Below are 21,990 nucleotides of genomic sequence, written 5' to 3' on the forward strand. Positions count from 1 at the left end.
GAAGACTTGGTAGTGCGATGGGCTAAGATATTGGACTACTAGTCAAAAGTTTAATAATGATTTGAATGCACTGTGAGAGCAAAATGAGGCAGTTTGCTTTCATAAAGACTTGCAGCCTTGGAAACTTAGGTAGACCTCTACTCTGTCCTATAGGGCCACTATGAGTTATACTTGACTCAAGGCTGTGGTCTTAAGTATCTGGTGAGAGCCTAGGAGACAGAGGAACTGAAATAACTAATGAGAAGTTTGCCCAAAAATTTGTCATTGGTTTACACATAAAATCCCAAAGTAATGAAGACCCAGAATAAGGAAATAGCCAGAGAATTGTCATTGGCAGTCAAAGGTAACAGCAACCTCACTTGAGGGAAACGAATAAGAGATTGGTGGGTAAATGGATACATTGGATGGTATAAGATATGGCAAAAATAAAATGATAATAATAATAATACATCATATAATAAGTGTTCCTGGGGCAAAGGATGGAGGAGGGAGGGAATAAAGGGGAAATGATATCAAAGAGTTCAAGAACAAAGAAAATGTTTTGAAAATGATGGGGGCAGCCATTGTACAATTAGGTTTACTCTAATGGAATTATGGATTGCTATAATATCTGTAAGAGCTTCCAATAAAATGTAATAAAAAACACCACAATGAATGACCAACCCTTTTTGGAAAAATATTAATTTTTCCCATTTGCTGAATCCTCATAGAATTTATCATCTAGTCAACTTGGGAACCTCACATCTTTTAGTGCAGACCCTTCTCCCTTGGATACTGTACCAGTGGCCAAGGGTGTGATGGCCTCTTCTTTGCTCTGCTTTTGGCCTTTGATTCATATTTCACTTCCTGGAGATTCCCAATTAGTCATATCCCTGGGACTCATCTTGGGTCCAAACTAGGATTCACTGAGAGAAAACAGATGAGGCAAAGCAATAGATGAAGCTACTCAACCCAAACAGAAGTTTCTGGATGTCTACTATAATGATAGTATGTTGCTAGTTCAAATTTATAGAACTCAATTTTCTCAACTTTCCCAATAATAGTGTCAGATATTTGACGTAGAAATCATATTTTCATGCAAACTAAGTGTGTCTTCTACATTTGTTTGCCAATCATTCCTTCTCCCTGGGGGTATTATTGCAAATGATGTGTTATGGTAAGGAGCCCTCATGGCAAAGTGGTTATGTGTTGGACTTTTAACTGAAAGGTTAGCAGTTCAAGACCACCTACTGCTGCTCCATGAGGGAAATACATGGCTTTCTACTCCCATAAAGAGTTCCAGTCTCAGAAACTCACAGGGGGCAGTCCTATAGGGTCACTATGAGTCTGCAGCAATTTGATGGGAGTGAGTTTGGTTTGGGGGTTCAAGGGTGATATGTGTTGGGGTTTTTTTTAACACCAACTATCTTCACTAGAGAACAACATAGTCAATATGTTAAGTTCTCATATCCTCCAACACAGACAACTGAAATGGCTTCCTACTAACTATGGGTTCTTGGATTTTAGCTCGGCATTGAAAATCCAAAAGCAAAACCCACTGCTAATGAGTAGATTTATAGATTCCTATAAAGTTTCCAAGATAGTGCATCCTTATGGGAGCAGATAGTGTGAGCTGTCTGCTGAGGAGTGGCTTGTGGCTTGGGACCAATGCTCCATGCCTAATACACAGGCATCAATACTCCTTGTGATTGCCAAGGGAGGGAGCTAATCATTGGGGAAGAGAATAGACTAGAAAGGCGTCATCAAACTTTGGAAACTGAAGAGACATTCTTTTCCCTCCAAACAATTTAAAAATTATTCCAGAGCCATAAATTACAAATTACAAATTAAATCACCATTATCAGAATAACATCTTCAATTTTTTTCAATTTTATTTCAAAACCACATCAAGTGTATGGTTTGCTGATCCAAGGGCTAGTTGTAACTGAATGACAAGGGTAATATAGAGAACTAATTGGAGAATGCAGAGGAAAGACTGCAGCATAGAAAAAGTAAAGATTATACATACACACACACACACACACACAAAACACATATATGAAAGAAACCTACTGATGTTGAATGGATTCCAATTCCTAAGTGACCCTCTAGAACAAATTATCACTTGTTAGGATGTCTTAGATGTTTATACCATCACAGGAATAAATAATTTCATATTTCTCCCTTGGTGCAGTTGGTGGGTTTGAACAACCAACCAAATAATTAGCAGCCCAATCCTTTACATTTATGAAGGATCCATTGTTATGCTCCTGTTTTTATTTCTGATCATAGATATTTCCATTTTTCTTATTTTTTCACTGTTCAATCTAGCTAAAATTTTGTCAATTGTATTGATCTTTTTTAAAAATTTACTTGTGGTTTTGTGATTTTCTCTACTTCATTTACCCTATTCTGATCATCATTTCCCTCCTTTTGGTAGTTTTGAGGTTGCATTTCTCATCTTCTTCTAGCTCTTCAAACTGTAGCATCGAGTTATTAATTTCATATTTTAATGCCTGGTTTACCTCTGTAAGTTTTCTCGAGTAGTGTCTTTATTGCATCTCATTGGTTTTGGTATGTTGTGCTTTCATTTTCATTCAACAATTTTCGAGTGGTTTTCAATTTCTCTCTTCATTTCTTCCTTGCCCCATTGATAGTAATTTAATATTGTGTGGTTTAATTTCCACATGTTTGTGTGCATTCTTCAGATGTTCTTTGCTACTAGATTCTACTTTATTTCATTGTGTTGAAAGAACTCACTTTATATGACTATCTATTTTTAAATGTATTGAATGTTATTTTGTGACCTAACCTTTGGTTTATCCTGGAGAATGAATCATGTGCACTAGAGAAACATGTCTATTGTGCTGTTACAGTGAGGTCTGATTGTTTTATACTGTTGCTTGGGTCTTCTGTTTCCATATTGATCTTCTTTCTAGATCTTCTGTACATCACTGAAAGAAGTGTACTGACGTCTCCGACTCTTCTTGTAGAACTATTTATCCTTTCAATTCTGTCAATGTGTGCTTTAAATATTTTTGGCTCTGATGTTAGATATACATAAACTCCTATTCATATTTGTTGTATTTTCTTGAGAAATTGACCCCTTTTATCATCTAATATCCTCTTTTATATCTTATAATTAATTTGGACTTAAAGTCTATTTTGCCAGATATTAAAATCACCAGGCTAGTGTTCTCTCTCTCTCTCTCTCTCTCTCTCTCTCTCTCTCTCTCTCTCTCTCTCTCTCTCTCATACAAACACACACACACACACACACACACACACACTCTCAGAGGAAGGGTCAAAAATTACTTGTTTATTTATTTAACAATTTTTTATTGTGAATTAGGTGAGGGTTTATATTTCTGATGCTGAATTTTTATACTTATAACCCCCTGCCCCCGCCCCACTAGCTTAACCTATTTCCCCCCTTTGCTTTCTCTTTTCTTTCTTGTAGATCACCATTGTTACTACTGATGTGGAATATTTCCCCCCCATACTTTCATTTTGAATTTGCTCTTGTCCATCTGAGAGGTTCACACTATTGGTTCTGGAAATAGAGCCCAGGACGCATGCCATTGCACCTGAAGCCACTTAACCCTTCATTAGCGGGCGGGAGAAGTGCAGGGATGGTGATAAGAGCTCTTTTTCTTCAACGTGAATCATTTTTGTCTTTGTTCAGTTTACAGTTCCTTGATTACATTTTTTTGTCTACCATTTTAGAATTCATACAGGGTAGAGTCTGGATCTAGGATATGCTCATGCCATCATTTTTATAGAATCCACAATCCATGTTCAGAGACTGGGAAAAGGTATTTCCCCATTTTGCTGGAAAGGACATTGTGACTTTCTACCTAAGCAGTCTTGCCAACAGACTGGGATGAGAGCTGTAGCACTGAGTGAAACCAAAATGAAGCCCACTGCCATTGAGTCAGGTCCAATATATAGGGACCACACAGAACAGGGGACACTGCCCTTTTAGGATTTCTAACGCTATTGCATTCATGGAAGCATATGGCTAAATTTTTCTCCTACAGAGCAGAAGGTGAATTCAAACCACCAACATTTCAGTTAGCGGTCAAGTGCTTTAACCACTACCCTATAAGGTATCCTTCTAGCACTGAGTTAGCCATCATTAATTATCATGTCTAGGACTGACAACATGTAAAAAGTTGATCTCAAAAGAAGAGAGGCCTTCCCACTAGACACAGTTATTTTCATTTCCAGTGTTTCTGGCTGTGTTTCTAAAAATCTCTTAGACTCTGTAGAATCAGGAAGGGAGAAATAAGAATGCATCATATCTAATTATTGTTCCTGAGGAAAGAGAGAAAGTCTGTATGAAAAGTGATAAATATATTTTATGAATTTCCCACACAAAGTGAAAGCTTAGGAGAAGATCCAATAGCATACATATAGTCTATGAGAATTAATTTACATATTTTTGTTGTGTTTGTTTTTATTTTTAATAATTTTACCAGCATATACTTCACATATCATATCATTTAATCATTCATTCATATTAAGAAGACATGTGCAATCATCACCACAATCAATGTCAAAACATTTTCTTTCCATAATCATGGTTGGGAGCTTCTCATTTACCCCCTTCCTCCCCTATTATGCTCCTATCCAGTTCCTGTCTTTATAGATCTCCATATCCTGGATTTGACAAACAGAAAAGCATACAGAATACAACTAGGAATCAAGTGAACCAACAAAAACCCAACAACAATGACTAGAAAAAACTCAAATAAAGAGAAAGCAGAAAATATAAAACTGAAACAACTTTAAATATGGGTCAAAATGGAGATCAAATTATAAAGTATTACATTTTAAGCTAACTCCATCCGCAGTCATCAACTTTGGAATGTTCTCTGTCTGATCCCAAGGCTATTCACATCTCTGGACTGTGGTCAGAATGGGTTCACCATAGGCTTCATCCATGTAGGAACCCTGAACAAGGTATTTGGGCTTCCACTGTCTCCATAGCCTTCTACAATCCAGTCATTCACAATTTAATCTCCGATACCATTCCCTCCTTTGGATTCATGTTTTATCATTTACCATCCTTGGATCACACAAGTTGGTGTGGTTCTCCCATATCTCCAGTGATCTCCTCATGATGGTGAGCATCGGATAAGGTCATGTCATAAGAATTAATTGCTTCTAATGTGGGTATATATTTAAGTTCAAGTCTAAAATCTAGCCTCAGTTCTCAAAAAGGGGCAAAGAATGACCTTTGTTAGGAAGTTTGTTTCCTGAGGAGCTTTCCTAATAATTAGACAATGTCCTTTGAGAAGGTGGACTTCTTTGATAGGCTTTTTGCTAAATAACAGGATTCAGTTGGAATCATTAGTCTTTTCCACTAGACTGAGGAGAAAATAAAGTGTGAAACACAATTCTAACCAAGCTAATGTCCCAAAGTAGAGATGTATTTTGTCCCAGTAACACTCAAAATTCCAAGTCATCAAGTCCGTTCCAATTCATAGAATGGTCCCTGTGGATTTCTAAGACTAAATTTTTATGGGAGTAAAAAACTTCATCTTTCTTCCATGGAGCAGCTGTTGGTTTGGATCTGCTCATCTTTTGGTTAGCAGTCAAACACATTACCTGTTTCACTACCAGGGCTCCTTTCTCCAGCCATAGTCAACTGAAATGTATGTATGTATGTATGTATGTATGTGTGTGTGTGTCTTTAATCAAATATTTACAGAGGCCAGATTCATTGCATGCCAAGCACCTCTAAACATTTTAGAGGGCTATAAAAGAAATATAGTATGTCACTGTCTTCAAGGACCATCATACAAGTGGTAAAAAAACCACAGATGTTTATAGTACAAAGTAACAGTAATGGGCAATTGGCCTGGAAGGCAGGAGACCTGCACTCTACTTCTGCCTCTACCAGGAACTCACTATATGACCTTGGACAAGTCCTTTATTCTCTTTTAGATCTCAGTTACTCCATATGCAATCTGAATAGGCTGAACATGATCCATAATAGCCCTTTTTAACTCAGCCATGTACTTAAAAATAGCATGTAGGAAAGTAGAATATATTTGACCATCTTACATCATGAAAATACAGTTTTCTTGAAGATGAGTTCTTTTCCTAGGCTAAGAGTACAAGATAGATCCCCAAGGCTTTGGGGGTTCACTGGAAGTTGAAGGTCATAAGTCCAATGCCAAGGCTAAAGAATATGTCCTCTCCAAGGATCAGTAAATGCAGTCAGCAAAGTTGATGACTCATCTTAAGACCTCCTCAAGAAAATAGTAGAGATCAACTCCAAAGTCACCTTCAAAGTTTTCAGACTCTCCTTTCTTGTCATATGCTGTTCAAATATAGGAGTTGGGGAAGAAGATTCTTATCAGGGCCATTACTTTGGCAGAGAGCCCAGTCCCTGCCTGAGAATGGAGGCAGGGCTTGGTGTTCATGAATAAAGCTGCTAAAATTGATGTCATTTGTAATATTACTGAGGGGACAATGCCAACTTCAAGATTTTTTTTAAAAGCTGGAGATGCGGGAAAAACAAGAGAATAGGAAATGATGGTGGTCTATTACAGAGGTTACAAGCAAAACATGTGGAATCATTCCACGCCTAGGATTAACTCCAGCTCTAGCACAGTGCCTAGTCTCTTTTGCACTTCAATTAATTCGCGTGTGAATCAGGATAATAATACTTCCAATGATAAAAATATTACTGTAAGGACTATAAATAAAATCTGTAGTATAAAATATAGTGCATATTCCTGGCACATAGTAGGTGTTCAATAAATAGTAATTGATAATATTATTTTCAATATCACCACCATCATTATAAATACTTTTTAAAAATAGGTTATTTTTTAACAGTTTCAACAACATACAATCCACACCTCATACATTTTGCTAGTTTAATCACATTCCTTAGCTCTCCATTTCTATTTAGCTCTCCTTGTTTCCAAGATCCAGAAAAACATACAAAATCAAAACAAAATGCCTCCGAAAGGGCCAAGCACAATGATAGAATGAGAGCACTAAGAACTTCAATTGAAAACAAAGCAGAAAATGTTCAAAACTGGAACATTGGATCAAGAGGGAGTTCAATTGGCAAGGTGTCACATTTCAACCTAACTAAAACTTCAATCATCCATCCTGCAATGTACCCTGTCTGATAACGAGACCTTTCCCAACCCGGGTCCACAGTCAGAGAGATTTCGCTGGAGGCTTCCCAGCAATTCATATGTGGAACCCCATGAATAGGCTTTGGGCTTTCACCGTCACCAATATCCTGCAAACCAGGTGTTCAGAATTTAGGGTCTAATCCTATTCCCTCCTCAAGGTTTGGTTTTAATTATTTATGATCCTTGGATCACATTAGCTGGTGTGCTCCTGCAATGTAGATTTCGCTAATATCTCACTTAGATGGCTACTTGTTTTAAAATGAACCCTTGAAACCCCAAATGCTATGCTTCCTGATGGCTGGACACCATCTGCTTTCTTCACAACACTTTGCTATAAGACTTCTATCTTCAGTGAGCACTTCATAAGAGAAAGGCATTGAACAGGGCCATGCCATTCAGAACTAATTCTTCTTCAATTAGGGCTACTGTTCAGTGAAATTTGGAAATCCATTCAACTACCCAATGGTTTAGATATGTCTCTGGTTTAGTGAAAGCCATCAGAATTATTTTCTTGAAAGACATTAAAAATTATCCCCCTGGGGACCTAGGGTACTTCTATTGATATCAGCATTAATTTAGCCAATCTAGACATATAAATATTTCTTGATACTTGCAAGGAGGTTATCCCTCAATCAAAAGTCACTGGTATTAAATGCTCAAAACCAGTCATTTTTAATTTTTGCTCTCAAATAGACATTCCTCTGTTTGGGTCTTAATGCCTCGCCCAAATTCTCCAACTGCATTACTTTTCAACTTCATTCACCTATACTTTTGGACCTACTCGATTACTCTATAAATTCTCACAAGGCCTGCAAACTTTACCTTCTCCAGTGGATAAGCGTTTGTGTGTTGTTTCCCCCATGCATCAGTAAGCATGGGATGATCCCTGGAGGTTCAAATTCCCTACTGTATGTCTGTTCCTCACCCCACAGTGACTCAGGCCAGATGAGTGAGAATAAAGATTGGTTCTATCCATCTGCCTAAAACGAAGCAGTTCCCTCTCAGGAAGGTGCGTTCTCTACTGTGGTGCTCTTGGCTATGATTGGAGTTCTTATTACAAAAGACCAAGATCAACAACCAGGATGCTACCCACACTGAGCTCTGAATACTCTGCTATCGAGACTCTCTTTCTGTCAGTCCTCACAAGCTCCAGTGCGCTCCTTCGAGCAGAGAGTGAACTGGTGGTGCTAAAGTCAGGGGCGCAGCAGGAAGCAGAAGGTACTCTTAAGAGGGAGAAATGTAAGAGTTTAATAAGAAGGCTATTTAAATGATGTGAGGAGGGTTAAGAGAAACCAACAAAGGGTGACATCGGATCTTAAAATTAGCAACAGCAAGACAGCCTTCACTAGCCCTAAGTCAAGTAACACATGGAAGACGCAGTTCCTAGAATTCTGAGAGTGAGCTGGAGAAGATAAGTCTACCACCCCCCACTCCCAACACACAGCGATCCAAGAATGTGGCCACTGCCGACCCACATTCAAACAAACCCCAAAGTGCATCGATTCCTACTCATAGGTATGCCACAAGCAATGGAATCATGGACTTGAACCTCCATCCAGGTGGTTTTCAGCCCAGCACTTAACAAGGCCATTATGGCGCCTTATAGTATCCCTGGGAGATATGAAGCCTATTCTCCTTCTCCTCCCATCTTCTCCTGCTGTCCCACATTGTCTATATCCAATAAAAGTCAGTATCTTGAGCCCCAAGAGAAGACTGGAGAAGGGTAAAAACTGAATCTCTGGGGATGTAGGACAGTTGTAGGCTACCCCAACAGGTGGTCCAGCTCTGTTTTTACCAGCTCTGCCCTGACAAAACTTCCTTAGTGACACTGAAGTTCCTACCACCTCTACACCCAATTCCCCAGTCCTCAGCTGCGAGTCATGCCAGAAACTAACCCTTATACATTTTTACATGCCCCTCCATTCATAATATCAGAAATACTTGCTCACAGATTGTTTTACAAGTATTACTGTTTCCCCCAAAATATTTTTTCCTTTTTCAGTTCACTTTTCTATTTGTCCAATAAATATTTCAGGAGTGTGCTCGGTGGTAAGGATACACTAATATGCACAAGCATACACATATTCTCCTGTCATGGAACTTGTAGCCAAGGAGTAGAGAAAAGGGTTAATCAAAGAATCACATTAATAAGCATAAAAGTAACTGTCTATTAAGTGCTTACTATATACATGACACTGTGTGGTGACTTTGGACTAAGTCTAAGTAGTTCGGCTTCCTCGGATGCCTGCCCTTATGTGGCTCCAAGTTCGGCTTGACCACAGGTCAAATTGTACAATATTTTTTAAATTAAAGGAAAGGAAAGGCGTTTTCCACACTCTGTATGTTATTGTAGGGGCTGGTGCTATTCCATGTCATGTTCAAGCTTACAAATCTCTTGGTTCATCTCATTGGCATGGACTAGGAACTGGACCTGCAGCTCCTCCAGCTCTCACAGGCTGCCCTCCTTCATCTTTGAATCCTAGGCCAGGTGCCTGGGCAGCTCTACGGTCAAAGATACAGATTGTCCACATCATCAAGGTTGAAGCAGGTTGTCTTCTCAGGATCCAGATTGTCCTCTTGGACTCAAATTTGACACTGTTCTACTCCACTTCCTCTTTGACATGGGACAAAGCCATCACACAATGCCTGACATATTGTAAGTACTTAATAGCTGTTAGCTTTCATGCTCATTCGTGTGATGCTTTGATGAGTGCTTTGCTCTACTACTAGTTTGCAAGCTGAATGCCACGTGCTGAAATTAGCCTTATGGAGAGGACTTAAAGAGTTCCCACCACTGTGCAAGGTCTAATCCTTCAAATGAAACCTTTACTCTCTAACACCTAAATCTGTTCCCTTTCTGGGATCAAACCTTAACTGGACTGTGGTCGGTGCCATTACTCTCCTTATTTTAAGGTTGGGGAAACTAAGGCAATAAGACATGAAGCTTCTTGTCCCAAGTCACATACTAATAAGTGATGGAGCTAAGTGTTGAGTCAAAGCAGTTAGCAGTGCGCTTTCTGCCTTCCAAACCTCAGTCTGTAATTATGCACACAGAGAAAGACAAGCACTACCAAGAAGAGGAATATCATTCTATCATAGCAAATATTAATACAACCAGAATGAGATTACCTCTCTAGCTCCCTGTTAAACGATCAGTCTTATCTACTTGATTAAGAAAGAATATCTCCTTAACAAAATAGCTGATGGAAGAGCAGAGGCCTAACTTCCTAAATCGGGAAAAGGTGAAGAAAGAGGAGGCCTTCCTTTCCTCTGACCCCACTATTGGAAGACCGCCCAACCTGCCTCTATCCAGTTCATTATGATTCATAGCAACCCTATAAGACAAAGTAGAACTGTTCTTCAAGGCTTCCCATATTGGGAGCCCTTACGATGCAGACAGCCTCATCTTGCAGATAGCAGTTCTACCGCTTAACCTACAGCACCACCAGGCTTTTTCCATTGAGATCCCATACTCAAACTCAAACTCACTGTCAACAAATCAATGCCAACTCATAATGACCTTACAGAACCAGGAGAATCCCCCCCCCCCCCATGAGTTTCTGAGACTCTAGCTCCGAGGTCATGGTTGTAAAAGCTGTCTCTTTCTCTCCAGGAGAGGCTGCTGGTTTCACACCGCTGATCTTCCTATCAGCAACCCAACACGTAGCCATTATGCCACCTGGGCTCTTCTGCTGGAATACAGTGACTGTCCACTCTACAATGGAGAAACTTGCCCAACTTCACAGTGAATTGCAGTACTGAACATTGCTGAAGAAATAATAGAAAGTGTACTAGATTGACAATCAAGAGCTCTGTCTTGTAACCCTAGCTCTGCCACCGATTTACTGTGTGGTTCTGTGCAAGTGCCTTCCCCTTTCTGAGCCTCACCTTCCACTTTTTAAAACTATTTATACGATGATATAGGTCTCTAAAAGAGGTCCTGGGGGCATAGTCATTAAGCACTGGGCTGCGATCTGCCAGGTCAACAATTTGAAACCACCAGATTCTCCAGGGGAGACAGACGCAGCTTTCTGCTCTCATAAAGAGTTACAGGAGGGATAAAAGAGGAGCTGATTCCAAGGGCTCAAGTAGAAAGAAAATGTTTTGAAAATGATGATAGCAACATATGTCCAAGTGTGTTTTATACAATTAATATGTAGACTATTATAAGAGCTGTAAGAGCCCTCCCAAGAGGCTCGCTAGGCATTGGCATCTCTTCAATGGCAGCGAGTATGATCTCAAAGACGCCTTTTAGTTCCAGGATTCTATAAGCAGCGGTCTATGAGTTCATTGTTTCACCCAAACTTTCGGATCAGCCAAAAAGGGGTTTGAGCCGGCTATCAGATGGAATTGCATCTGGGGTCTTAAAGGCTTGTTTCCAAACAAACAGCCATCCAAGAGAGATGTCAACTAAGTCCACGTGGAAGAAGCTCACTAACATCTGTGATCAAAGGATTGTAAACCATATACTGCATATACATTTGCAGTATATTTGTGAAGGAGGCAATAGTAGCAGAGCTCCATTATGATATTCCGGAGTGTGAAAAGCTATGAATGATAGTTGAAGCCTAAATATGTTCGCAGAATCTACACATGAAATCAACCTCCAGGGATTTCCCTCTAACCATAATTGAGGGGTGGAAATAACCTGGTGACCAGACAGAGCATTGGAGATACTATAATAGAAAAAGGGATCAATCTGACTTGAATGGTTAAAACCTTGTCACTTCATCTCTACTTTGATATATGTAGTACTTGATCTAGTCTTTAATATTCTCTATACATTTTTTCATTTTGTGGTTTACCTTTTGTAATTTTGTCATTATGGATAACCTTCTTTAATCTTTGTTATGTGTTTGTCTATGTTTTTTCGGTATATTAAGCCCAGGATAGATGAACCCTTAGAGACAACACCTGGAAAAATGGTCCCTGCGAGTATAGTGGGGGTTGTGTGGATGAAGGGGGAGCTGATATCAAGGAGTTCACAAAGGAAGAGTATGTTTTAACACCGAATTTGTTAGCAATTGTATACTGTTGTTTGATGTGATAGAACTGTGGAATAGTATTATATCTGCATTAGCTCCCAAAAAACTGGTTTGTAAAAAATAAGGGAGTGGGGAGGTTTGGGAAATGAGCTTGGGACTCCTGGGTGATTATTTATAGATTCTTTTTTTTTAACAATTTATTCGGGCTCATACAACTCTTATCACAGTCCATACATATACATACATCAATTGTATAAAGCACATCTGTACAGTCTTTGCCCTAATCATTTTTTCTCCTCTTTTCTATTTTTACATTTTATTAGGGACTCATACAACTCATCACAATCCATACATATACATACATCAATTGTATAAAGCACATCCATACATTCCCTGCCCCAATCATTCTCAAAGCATTTGCTCTCCACTTAAGCCCCTTGCATCAGGTCCTCTTTTTTTCCCCTCCCTCCCCTTTCCCCACTCCCTCATGTGCCCTTGATAATTTATACATCGTTATTTTGTCATATCTTGCCCTATCAGGAGTCTCCCTTCCCCCCCTTCTCTGCTGTCCCTCTCCCAGGGAAGAGGTCGCATGTGGATCTTTGTAATCAGTTCCCATTTTCCAACCAAACACTTGGATATTCATCCAAAGAGTCTCCAGGGGAATGTGTATCACATAGCAGAATGTGAATGTAAAGCATGATTGAAGGAAATGATGTGATCTGCTGCCTAAAAAATTATGAATACATTCTGCATTGCCCAGGACCAAAAAAGATCAACTAAATTGATCCATTCCTTTCTCTCAGGAGAAAACAGGTGGGGCACTAGACATTCCATTTTGAGTAATTTGGACTCAGATCTTTATTATTCCTTGAAATGTAGGAATTAACAGAGATAAAAGTACTTGTCCTGTTCAATTATGTTAGTTAGTCTATATTTTGAGCCAAATACATGTTTCTAATTAAATTTTTACGCATTAGAATTTTTAAGCAAGTCAGCAGTTCAAGTATCACAGCTAAGGTTATGATTTAAGTAGGCATCTTTTAAAAAAAGAAAGCAAGATAACTGCTTCAGATTTAGCCCGATATCCTGCAGCATCCAAGTCAGATACATGAAACTAGAAATAGGAAGAGAAAAATGAGAAAGATATCTTACTATTATCTTTCAAGAAAATGAGGTAAATTAAAGAAATTGCTCTAAGGTCCATGAAGGCCAAGGTTCAGAAAATATGTGGATGGAATGAGATCACATTGCTTGGCCTGCAAGTCGATAAGGCACATTAACTAATTCTTTAAATCAGGCAAATTAACTGACCTCATTTAATCAGCATGAGGTGCTTTATAAGGGGAACAAGGAGGCTTAATTAACTGCTTGTAAATGGCCCTATTTCAAAAGACACAAAACCCACAGTGGAAATTTGTACTTGGGGGGGGAAAAGCCCTCTATCATATCACAGGAAGTTATTTTTCATCCCCTTTTTGCTTCTAGTTGGTCCTTTCAAGATGACATTTGTTCCTTAATTCATTTATTCAGACATTATTAAGAATGTATTTTAAGGCAAGTACTGTGCTAGATATGACCCACTGGCATCATAGTTTAGGCGTTGGGCTGCTACGTGCACAGTGAGCATTTCTAATCCACTAAAGAAAGACAACTTAGTCTTCTCCTGTAAAGATCTACAACCTTAAAAAAACAAGGAAGTAGCTCTACTTTGTCCTATGGAATTGCTATAAGGCAATCAATTCATCAGATTCTGTTTGTTTTTTCTTGAACTGTATTAGGTATATGGGTATCTCTTGAACTCAGGCTTGGGGTTGAGTTTAGATGTTAAGACTCTAGGTTGTTTTGAGCCTTTTTGACTTTGCTTTGGAATGTCCTTCCTTTCTGGCTTGCCTCCTGACCTCTGAGTTGTGGAGTATCAAGAAAATGAATGCATGCAAGATAGCATAAGGGCAAACCCCAATTCACCTACAAATGTATATTCCCAAATGTCTAGACCGTTTAGTGACGATACAGTGACTATATATAGCATTCTATCCCACCTTTTATCAGAGGCACTATGTTGTTGCTTGTGGTAGATGCCAATGTGTTCTAACTGATACAACAGATGTTTATAAAACAGATGGAAACAGTGTCCTGTCTGGTACTATACTCACAATTGTTTTTATGTTTGACCTAATTGTCATAGCACTGTGTCAATTTATCTCATTCAAGGTCGTGGCAGTTACATAATCTCCTGTCAACTTACGAAGGGGTTGAGTCTAGCCTGTGGGCATGGTCTCCTGAGGATTCTAGGAATTCCTGTCTTCCTCCCTGGAGGTGAGAGGCACACTGTCTGCTTCATTTTCCTGATGACAGGACACATGGAGCTTTGCCAAGTGGAGACCTCTGCCAGCACTAAGATGCTTCTACTACCACTGGATCCACAAGACTTTCTCCCCATTGGCCTGAAATCTTCCTGCATTTGGCATCATTGAATTTTTCCATGAGACTAAAGAGGAATTTATAGATTGGTATCAGACATATGGCCTAATATCAGACTTATGAACTTGCTCATGACTGAGCTGGGATGTTTTCTTAATATACAATAACTCTTTATATAAAATTCCTTCTTATACACATATGAGTGTCTATGAATTTTTCTCTAGTCTGACTCAGAACAGCCCTATTGAACAGACTGGAACTTTCCCTGTGTGTCTCTGAGGTGGTTATTCTTTAAGGGAGCAGAAATCCTCACCTTTCTCTCTTGGAGCAGGTGGCAAGTTTGAACTGCCAACCTTGTAGTTAACAGCCCAATTAATAACCTATTATGTTACCAAGATGCCTTAAATGCAAGGTAAACCTCTGTTTTTGAAGCTTCTTTATGATTTTGATCAATAATTGCATATTCAACTTGGCCACATCAAGAAAGGTTAAACCAGAACAGAGGGCAAATAGTTCAGTACTGGCATCTGTCTTTAACACCACTTTCTAACTAGTGAAGGCTTGCTATGGTATTAGATTGATCAGCCTCCAGATCATATTCACCTCCTACTTGAACAGCATCGCTCATCTCCCACCATCACTCTGGGGACATGATCCAACTACCTGCTAAAAAGCTCTGGTGGCACTACCAAGTCTGTTTTGGACTACTAAATGCAACACCAGTGGTTCAAATCTACCAGTTGTCCCATGGGAAAAGGGTGAGGAGGCTACGATATACATTCTTAGAAACTTGTGTGAGGTCACTATGAGTCAAAATTGACTCAATGTACTGGGTTTGGAGTTTAACCACCTCCTAACTGATTACACATTTGCCTGGTAGTTGTCTAAGCTCCATGTGGACAGGGAATCTTGTTTATTTTGTTCATTCAATTCGTAGAGTACTGCCTGCACATAATGAAATTCTCCAAAGGGGCATATTGAGTAAATGACAAATGCCAGTCCCTTTTTGTTTTTGCTGAACTTTTGGGCCTCAACCCCTAGCTGTAAGATCTGCAGAATAAACCCAATCCTCCTGTTAGTTGACATCAATTCTTCCCTCGCCCAACCTGACCTATGCATCCGATTCTGAGTGATAAACTACATTCACATGTCAAAGCCAGAGAGGAAAATAGCAAATCAATGTCATTTTGTATATAGAAGGATCCAGCCACAAAGGTACTTATTTATTAATTCATTTGTCATTCATAGTGTTTTTTATATACTATATCGGTAAATATCAAAATGGTTTTGATCCCAATGTGTAAAGAGAAACATCATTAACCACCCCAGCCCTCTTCCAAGTCTCCATTTTGCATTCACTCTATCCTGCCCGCCCCAGGCAATATTTGAATTGTAAAAAGAACTTCTCATTCTTACTGCCCTCAAGTCCATCCTGACTCACGGTGACCCTGTAAGGCAGACTAGAAGTGCTCTTGTGGGTTTTTCAGAGTATAAATCAGTATGGAAATAGAAAACCTCATCTTTCTTCCCCCGAGCAGCTGGAAGTTTGAAACTATTGACCTTGCGGTCAAAAGCATAACATGTATAACACTAAGCCTCCATGGCTCCCTTAGAATTTAATTAATTTGAAGACAACAAGTCATTTTGTCTGCTTTCAACCTCCACGACCAAAATGGGCAGGCCGTGCTTGAAAAGCATTTTAGAAAACAGTACATATTGGAAATCTGTTGCTGGAGGAAGGTCCAAGCAAACTACAAAATCAATTTTTCCTTTGCACACTGTCTAAGAAACCAAGACAATTCTTTTTTCTATTGACAGTTCAAGAGACTCTTCACAAACTCTCCACTCCCTCTGTGTGTTACATAACCATACTCTAAGAAGTGGATAGTCAGAAGAGAAATATATAGTGAGAATTATATTCCCAGCTACTTCCAAAGTGTTCTCTGGAATCTTTTGTGTGATTCCTAGGAAACCTCATTGAGGTCAGGGTAGGGAGGGACATGTTACCTGTATTTCCAAATGGAAAATGTCCATGATACTTTAAAATGAAGATAAAGATTGATAGTGGGAGCTTAGTTAACTAAATAGTTTGCTCTGGGGGCTGGCAATATATATCTACAGATTTATTGACATATATGATTGTTATGAGTCACCATTAACTTGAGAGCAGTGAGTTTGTTTTGTTTTGTTTTTGTCATATAATCTGTGTACCATGCAGTTCAGTGGTTTCAATATACTAAGAAGAGTAGTGCAAGCATCACCACAATCAATTTTAGAACATTTCTTCATTCTTGTGCCCATTAATATTAGTTCTCTGTTCCCCTCCCTCCCACTGCCTAACCTCCCCTGTTATATCCCTAAGGAACTATTAATCTAGTTATTGTTTACATGGATTTACCTACTCTGGATTTGATATAAAGAGAGTCATACAAATAATAGCAACAAAATAAGACATAGAAAAACCTCAATCCAAGAGAAAACAGAGGGAATAGAAACCAGAAGAAAATTAAAATGGGTCAAAAGGGAAACAAATGATAATATGTTACATTGTAAACTAACTATATCTGCAATAATCCACTTTCTAATGCTCTATCTGGGGCAAGATTCTTCACATCCCTGGTCAATGGTCTGATGAAATTCAATGTAATATATTCTCAATGTAAAATATAGGGTAAATTATATTTGTCTTTACAGTAATAGTCTCCTACAATGCTTGTCCTTTTGTGACTGACTAGCTTCACTCAGCATAATGTTCTCCAGACCCATCTATGTCCTCAGATGCTTTGTAGTTTCATCAGTGTTTTGTAAAGGTGCCTAGTGCTCCATGGTGTTTATTTACCAAAGTTTTATTTTTTAGCCATCCTCCTACTCATGGACTTTGGGGTTCTTTCCAACTTCTTGCTATTATGAACAGTGCTTTGGCAATACATTTTTTAGTTTGTAATATGTTTAGATTTACAGCACTGGTTCTCAACCTTCCTAATGTTGCGACCCTTTAATACAGTTCCTCATGTTTTGGTGACTGCGGGTGATAGACCAGCTATCTCGCATCAAGCTGCATCTGAAATGAGGCGTTCGGATGAAAAAAAAAAGAGAGAGATATGTACAAAGCATGGGATTAGGAGGACAACAGTCTGATGGACTGAAGTCCAGGGTATATTCAAAGGCTGGTTTTTATACTCTTCTTAAAAGGGAACGGTTACAATCATCAAAGAACTTGCTTTCTAAAAAAATTGTAAACCTCTTATCTGTGCAAATATTACTTAACTAGTCACACTTTCTAAACATTTGAATAATAAAAGCACTATATTCTAAGATATACACAAGGACATTCAAGGTTCAAAAGAATCTTACAGAGGTCATAAAAAACTGAGTTATGTCACAATGCTTTTAGCTGCAAGGCCAACACAGACACAGCTGACCTCGTACAGGTGACCCCCTAACCATAAACTTATTTTCATTGCTACTTCATAACTGTAATTTTTCTACTGTTATGAATTGGGTGGCCCTGTGAAAGGTTCATTCAACCCCAAAGGTATCACGACCCACGGGTTGAGAACCGCTGATTTACAGAAATAGTGCAAAGATTATACTCTACTCAGTTTCTCCTAATAGTAATACCTTATATACTCTATAATCATTGTATATTTGTAAAAAATATAAAAATTAACAAGAGTATGATTCTATGAACTAAGTTATAGGCTGTATCTAGATTTCACCAGCGTTTCCCTGATATCCTCCTCCTATTGAGGGCCTCATCTAGGATTCCACATCCATGTACCTGACGCCCTTTCAGCACGCAGTGTGAGCAGATCTGATCAGAAGACCTTCCTCAGGGGAAAGAATTTCAAGTAGGCTCTTTCTTTTTTTTTTTTTAAACAATTTATTAGGGGCTCATAAAACTCTTATCACAGTCCATATGTATACAGCACATCTGTACATTCTTTTCCCTAATCATTTTCTTTCCTCTTTTCTTTTTTTACATTTTATTAGGAACTCATACAACTCTTATCACAATCCATACATATACATACATCAATTGTATAAAGCACATCCATACGTTCCCTGCCCCAATCATTCTCAAAGCATTTGCTCTCCACTTAAGCCCTTTGCATCAGGTCCTCTTTTTTTTCCCCTCCCTCCCCGCTCCCCCCTCCCTCATGTGCCCTTGGTAATTTATACATCATTATTTTGTCATATCTTTCCCTATCCGGAGTCTCCCTTCCCCCCCTTCCCTGCCGTCCCTCTCCCAGGGAGGAGGTCACATGTGGATCCTTGTAATCAGTTCCCCCTTTCCAACGCAGTCGCCCTCCACTCTCCCAGCATCGCCCCTCATACCTTTGGTCCTGAAGGTATCATCCACCCTGGATTCCCTGTGCCTCCAGCCCTCATATGTACCAGGGTACAACCTCTGCCCTATCCAGCCCTGCAAGGTAGAATTCGGATCATGGTAGTTGGGGGGAGGAAGCATCCAGGATCTGGGGGAAAGCTGTGTTCTTCATCGGTACTACCTCGTACCCTAATTGACCCATCTCCTCTCCTGAATCCCTCTGTGAGGGGATCTCCATTGGCCGACACTTGGGCCTTGGGTCTCCACTCTGCACTTCCCCCTTCATTCAATGTGGTATATATATATATATATATATATATATATATATATATATATACACACACACACATATATATATACACACACACATATATATATACATATACATACACATACATATATACATATACACACATATATCTTTTTTTGCATGATGCAAGTAGGCTCTTTCTTTCTGACTACAAGCCTTGGCCAATCTTCAATGTGTGGAACAGTCAAGGGGAGCTTGGCTAAACAACAAAATAAGAGAATGTCGCAAGGGAAAGAATACCTTTCACATATTAAAAGCACAAAGGAAGAGAGAGAATCCCATCAGGTGCTGAGAGGATGAGGAAATAAGGTCAACAAAATGGAATCCAGTGGCCACTTTACCAAGGACCCCAAAGTCCATAATCAGAGATGCGGCAAATCCATTAATGAGGGAAAAAAAATCAGCTTTAAAATCAGCATGAATCTTTCATGAATGTGGTGGCTTAGGTGTGCTCAGCCATGAAAAGTGGTATGCTGGATGAATTCCCTGCTTTTCTCTCTATCAATAATGACAAACCTGTACCATGCAATAATATAGGTCACAAAATTAAAGTGCGGCAAAACTCACAGGCAATTCTGCACTACGAGTAAACAAACTGGTGGCCTACAGGCCAAATCTTGCTGGTTGCTTACTTTTGTAAGTAAAATTTTATTAGCAAACAGCCACTTTCATGTGTCACATATGTGCTAGACCGGTTGATTAGAGAAACAAATCCAGACACACTCATATATGTATCAGAGAGAGGTTTATGTCAAAGAGCAATTGTAGATTGAGAAAGCATCTCAGCCCAGTCCAGATCAAGTCAATAAGTCTGATATTAGCACATATGTCTGATACTAGTTCATAAATTCCTCTTTTGACTCATACAGCACATGCAATGATGTTGAATGCAGGAAGAGGAAAAATTCTTTTGGATCCAGTGGCAGTAGAAACATCTCAACACTGCCACAGGTCTACATGTGGCTCCTCTAGCTCTCTGAATGTCTTAATAGCAGGAAAGGGAAGGCAAAGAAAGATTGGGTCTGGCCTCCAGTGAGCTATTTATCTCCATGGTGCCTCCAAATGAGATAATCAAGCTGTGACCTGACTGACAGGCTAACCTCTATCCCTTTCCTCTTAATGCCCTCAAGTTCACAGAAGATTACATAATTACTACAACATAGCATGTATATTCAGGCATAAGCCGACCAAATATCAGCTAAGACACCTAATTTTATCACAAAACTGCATTAGAAATGTGCTGAAAAAACTCGGCTTATACACAAGTATATACGGTAATTTATGGCTGCTTCCACACAACAAAGATAGGCAACCGAGACCATCTGACCTGCCAAGGCGAAACTGCTTACTATCTGACCCTTTACAGAACAAAAGAGATTTAACCAGCAGTTAGAGAAACAAGAGATGAGATGTTCTCTCTTCAACAGAAAGTAGACTGATATACTTATTGATAGCCAAGTGATCACTTGGCAATTGATAGCCAAAAGTTTCAAGCTATGTCAGGAGCGAATACCCAGTGAGGAGGGAGGCTTCTCTGGGGACTCTGGGACCACCAGCTTGCTGAGCCTGGCTTCGACCTCAAGGACTAGCTACTGGAATCGCTGGTATGTCACCCCTGACCAGCACTTTGAGAGGTCTGTACACGATTCAATTAATGATGAGAAACAAAATAAGGGAAACTCACAGGTAATTCACAGGTAGACTCGATGTAGAGGTTTTAGTGTTTGCCTTTGGCAGAGTGCCTCTAGGGTGTTGTGAGTGAGTGACAGCTTTGCTGATCGATTTATGATAGTGACTCCTTAGCTTCAAGACCTCAATGAGTGTTGCCTCCAGATGCTGGTGTTTCTCTGATTATACCGGAATGTTGTGGAAAGTAGTTTCTACTCACACCATGTTGGGTAATGTAGGAAAGACTGACTTTGAAGATAGTGACACAGATATTCTAGTCAACAGAGATTCCATGCTTTATACCCAATGTACAACACCCTTTTTGTGGGGTCTTCTGTAAACTCAAGGTTCCAGGTACCTTTCAGAAGCTCTGGAAGAGTAGACTATGGAGAGAAAGTGTGAAAGAGTCCATGTAGAGTGAACGAAATTGATGTCACTCAAGGGTAATCACTGCTTAGATGTTTAGTATAAGTCTAGATCTTTTAATTGATCTTATTTTTTTTCTTTTTCTTTCAACGTGTAGTTTAGGTGCAACGATAGAAATTAGCCTATTTGCAACTGGGTGGATCTTTCTGCAAAACTAGGGTCAGCTCGATCAGTTGGACTTTGATATGGAGAGAGATCTTGGGATTACCAAATATAAACCAAAGGAGAAAGAAATAGACATAAAGATGAATGTCAATTGTCTAAGAATGCTCTCTATGAAAACATTGACAATGATTTTTACTTTTGTTGAGGTATTTTCATAGCTTCTGATTTATTTTTTATATTGAGTACACCTTTGTTCTGCAATTTAAAAAACTAAAACTCAGAAAATACTACCACATAAAAGTAGTACATGAGTTGGACAAATAAAATCCTCATTTAGCATAAATTCACTACTTCATAATATGAATTCCCTACTGGTCCTTAAAAATACCAAAAAGAAGATTGGCAGGAATTTAATAAATATTCCCTTATTTTTTTCTAAAACATGAGCGTGTCAATAATGTAAATAAGCAATTATTTCTATCAACGTATAATTGAAATCACTCTAACTTCATTTACCACCTCTTTTAGGCTGCAGCCGCCTTCAATCACACTCACTGACATTGAGAGCCCACAGAAGACTTTTCAACAGGACTGTGTCAT

Source organism: Tenrec ecaudatus, chromosome X, assembly GCF_050624435.1.
Source record: "Tenrec ecaudatus isolate mTenEca1 chromosome X, mTenEca1.hap1, whole genome shotgun sequence".
NCBI classification, from domain to species: domain Eukaryota; kingdom Metazoa; phylum Chordata; class Mammalia; order Afrosoricida; family Tenrecidae; genus Tenrec; species Tenrec ecaudatus.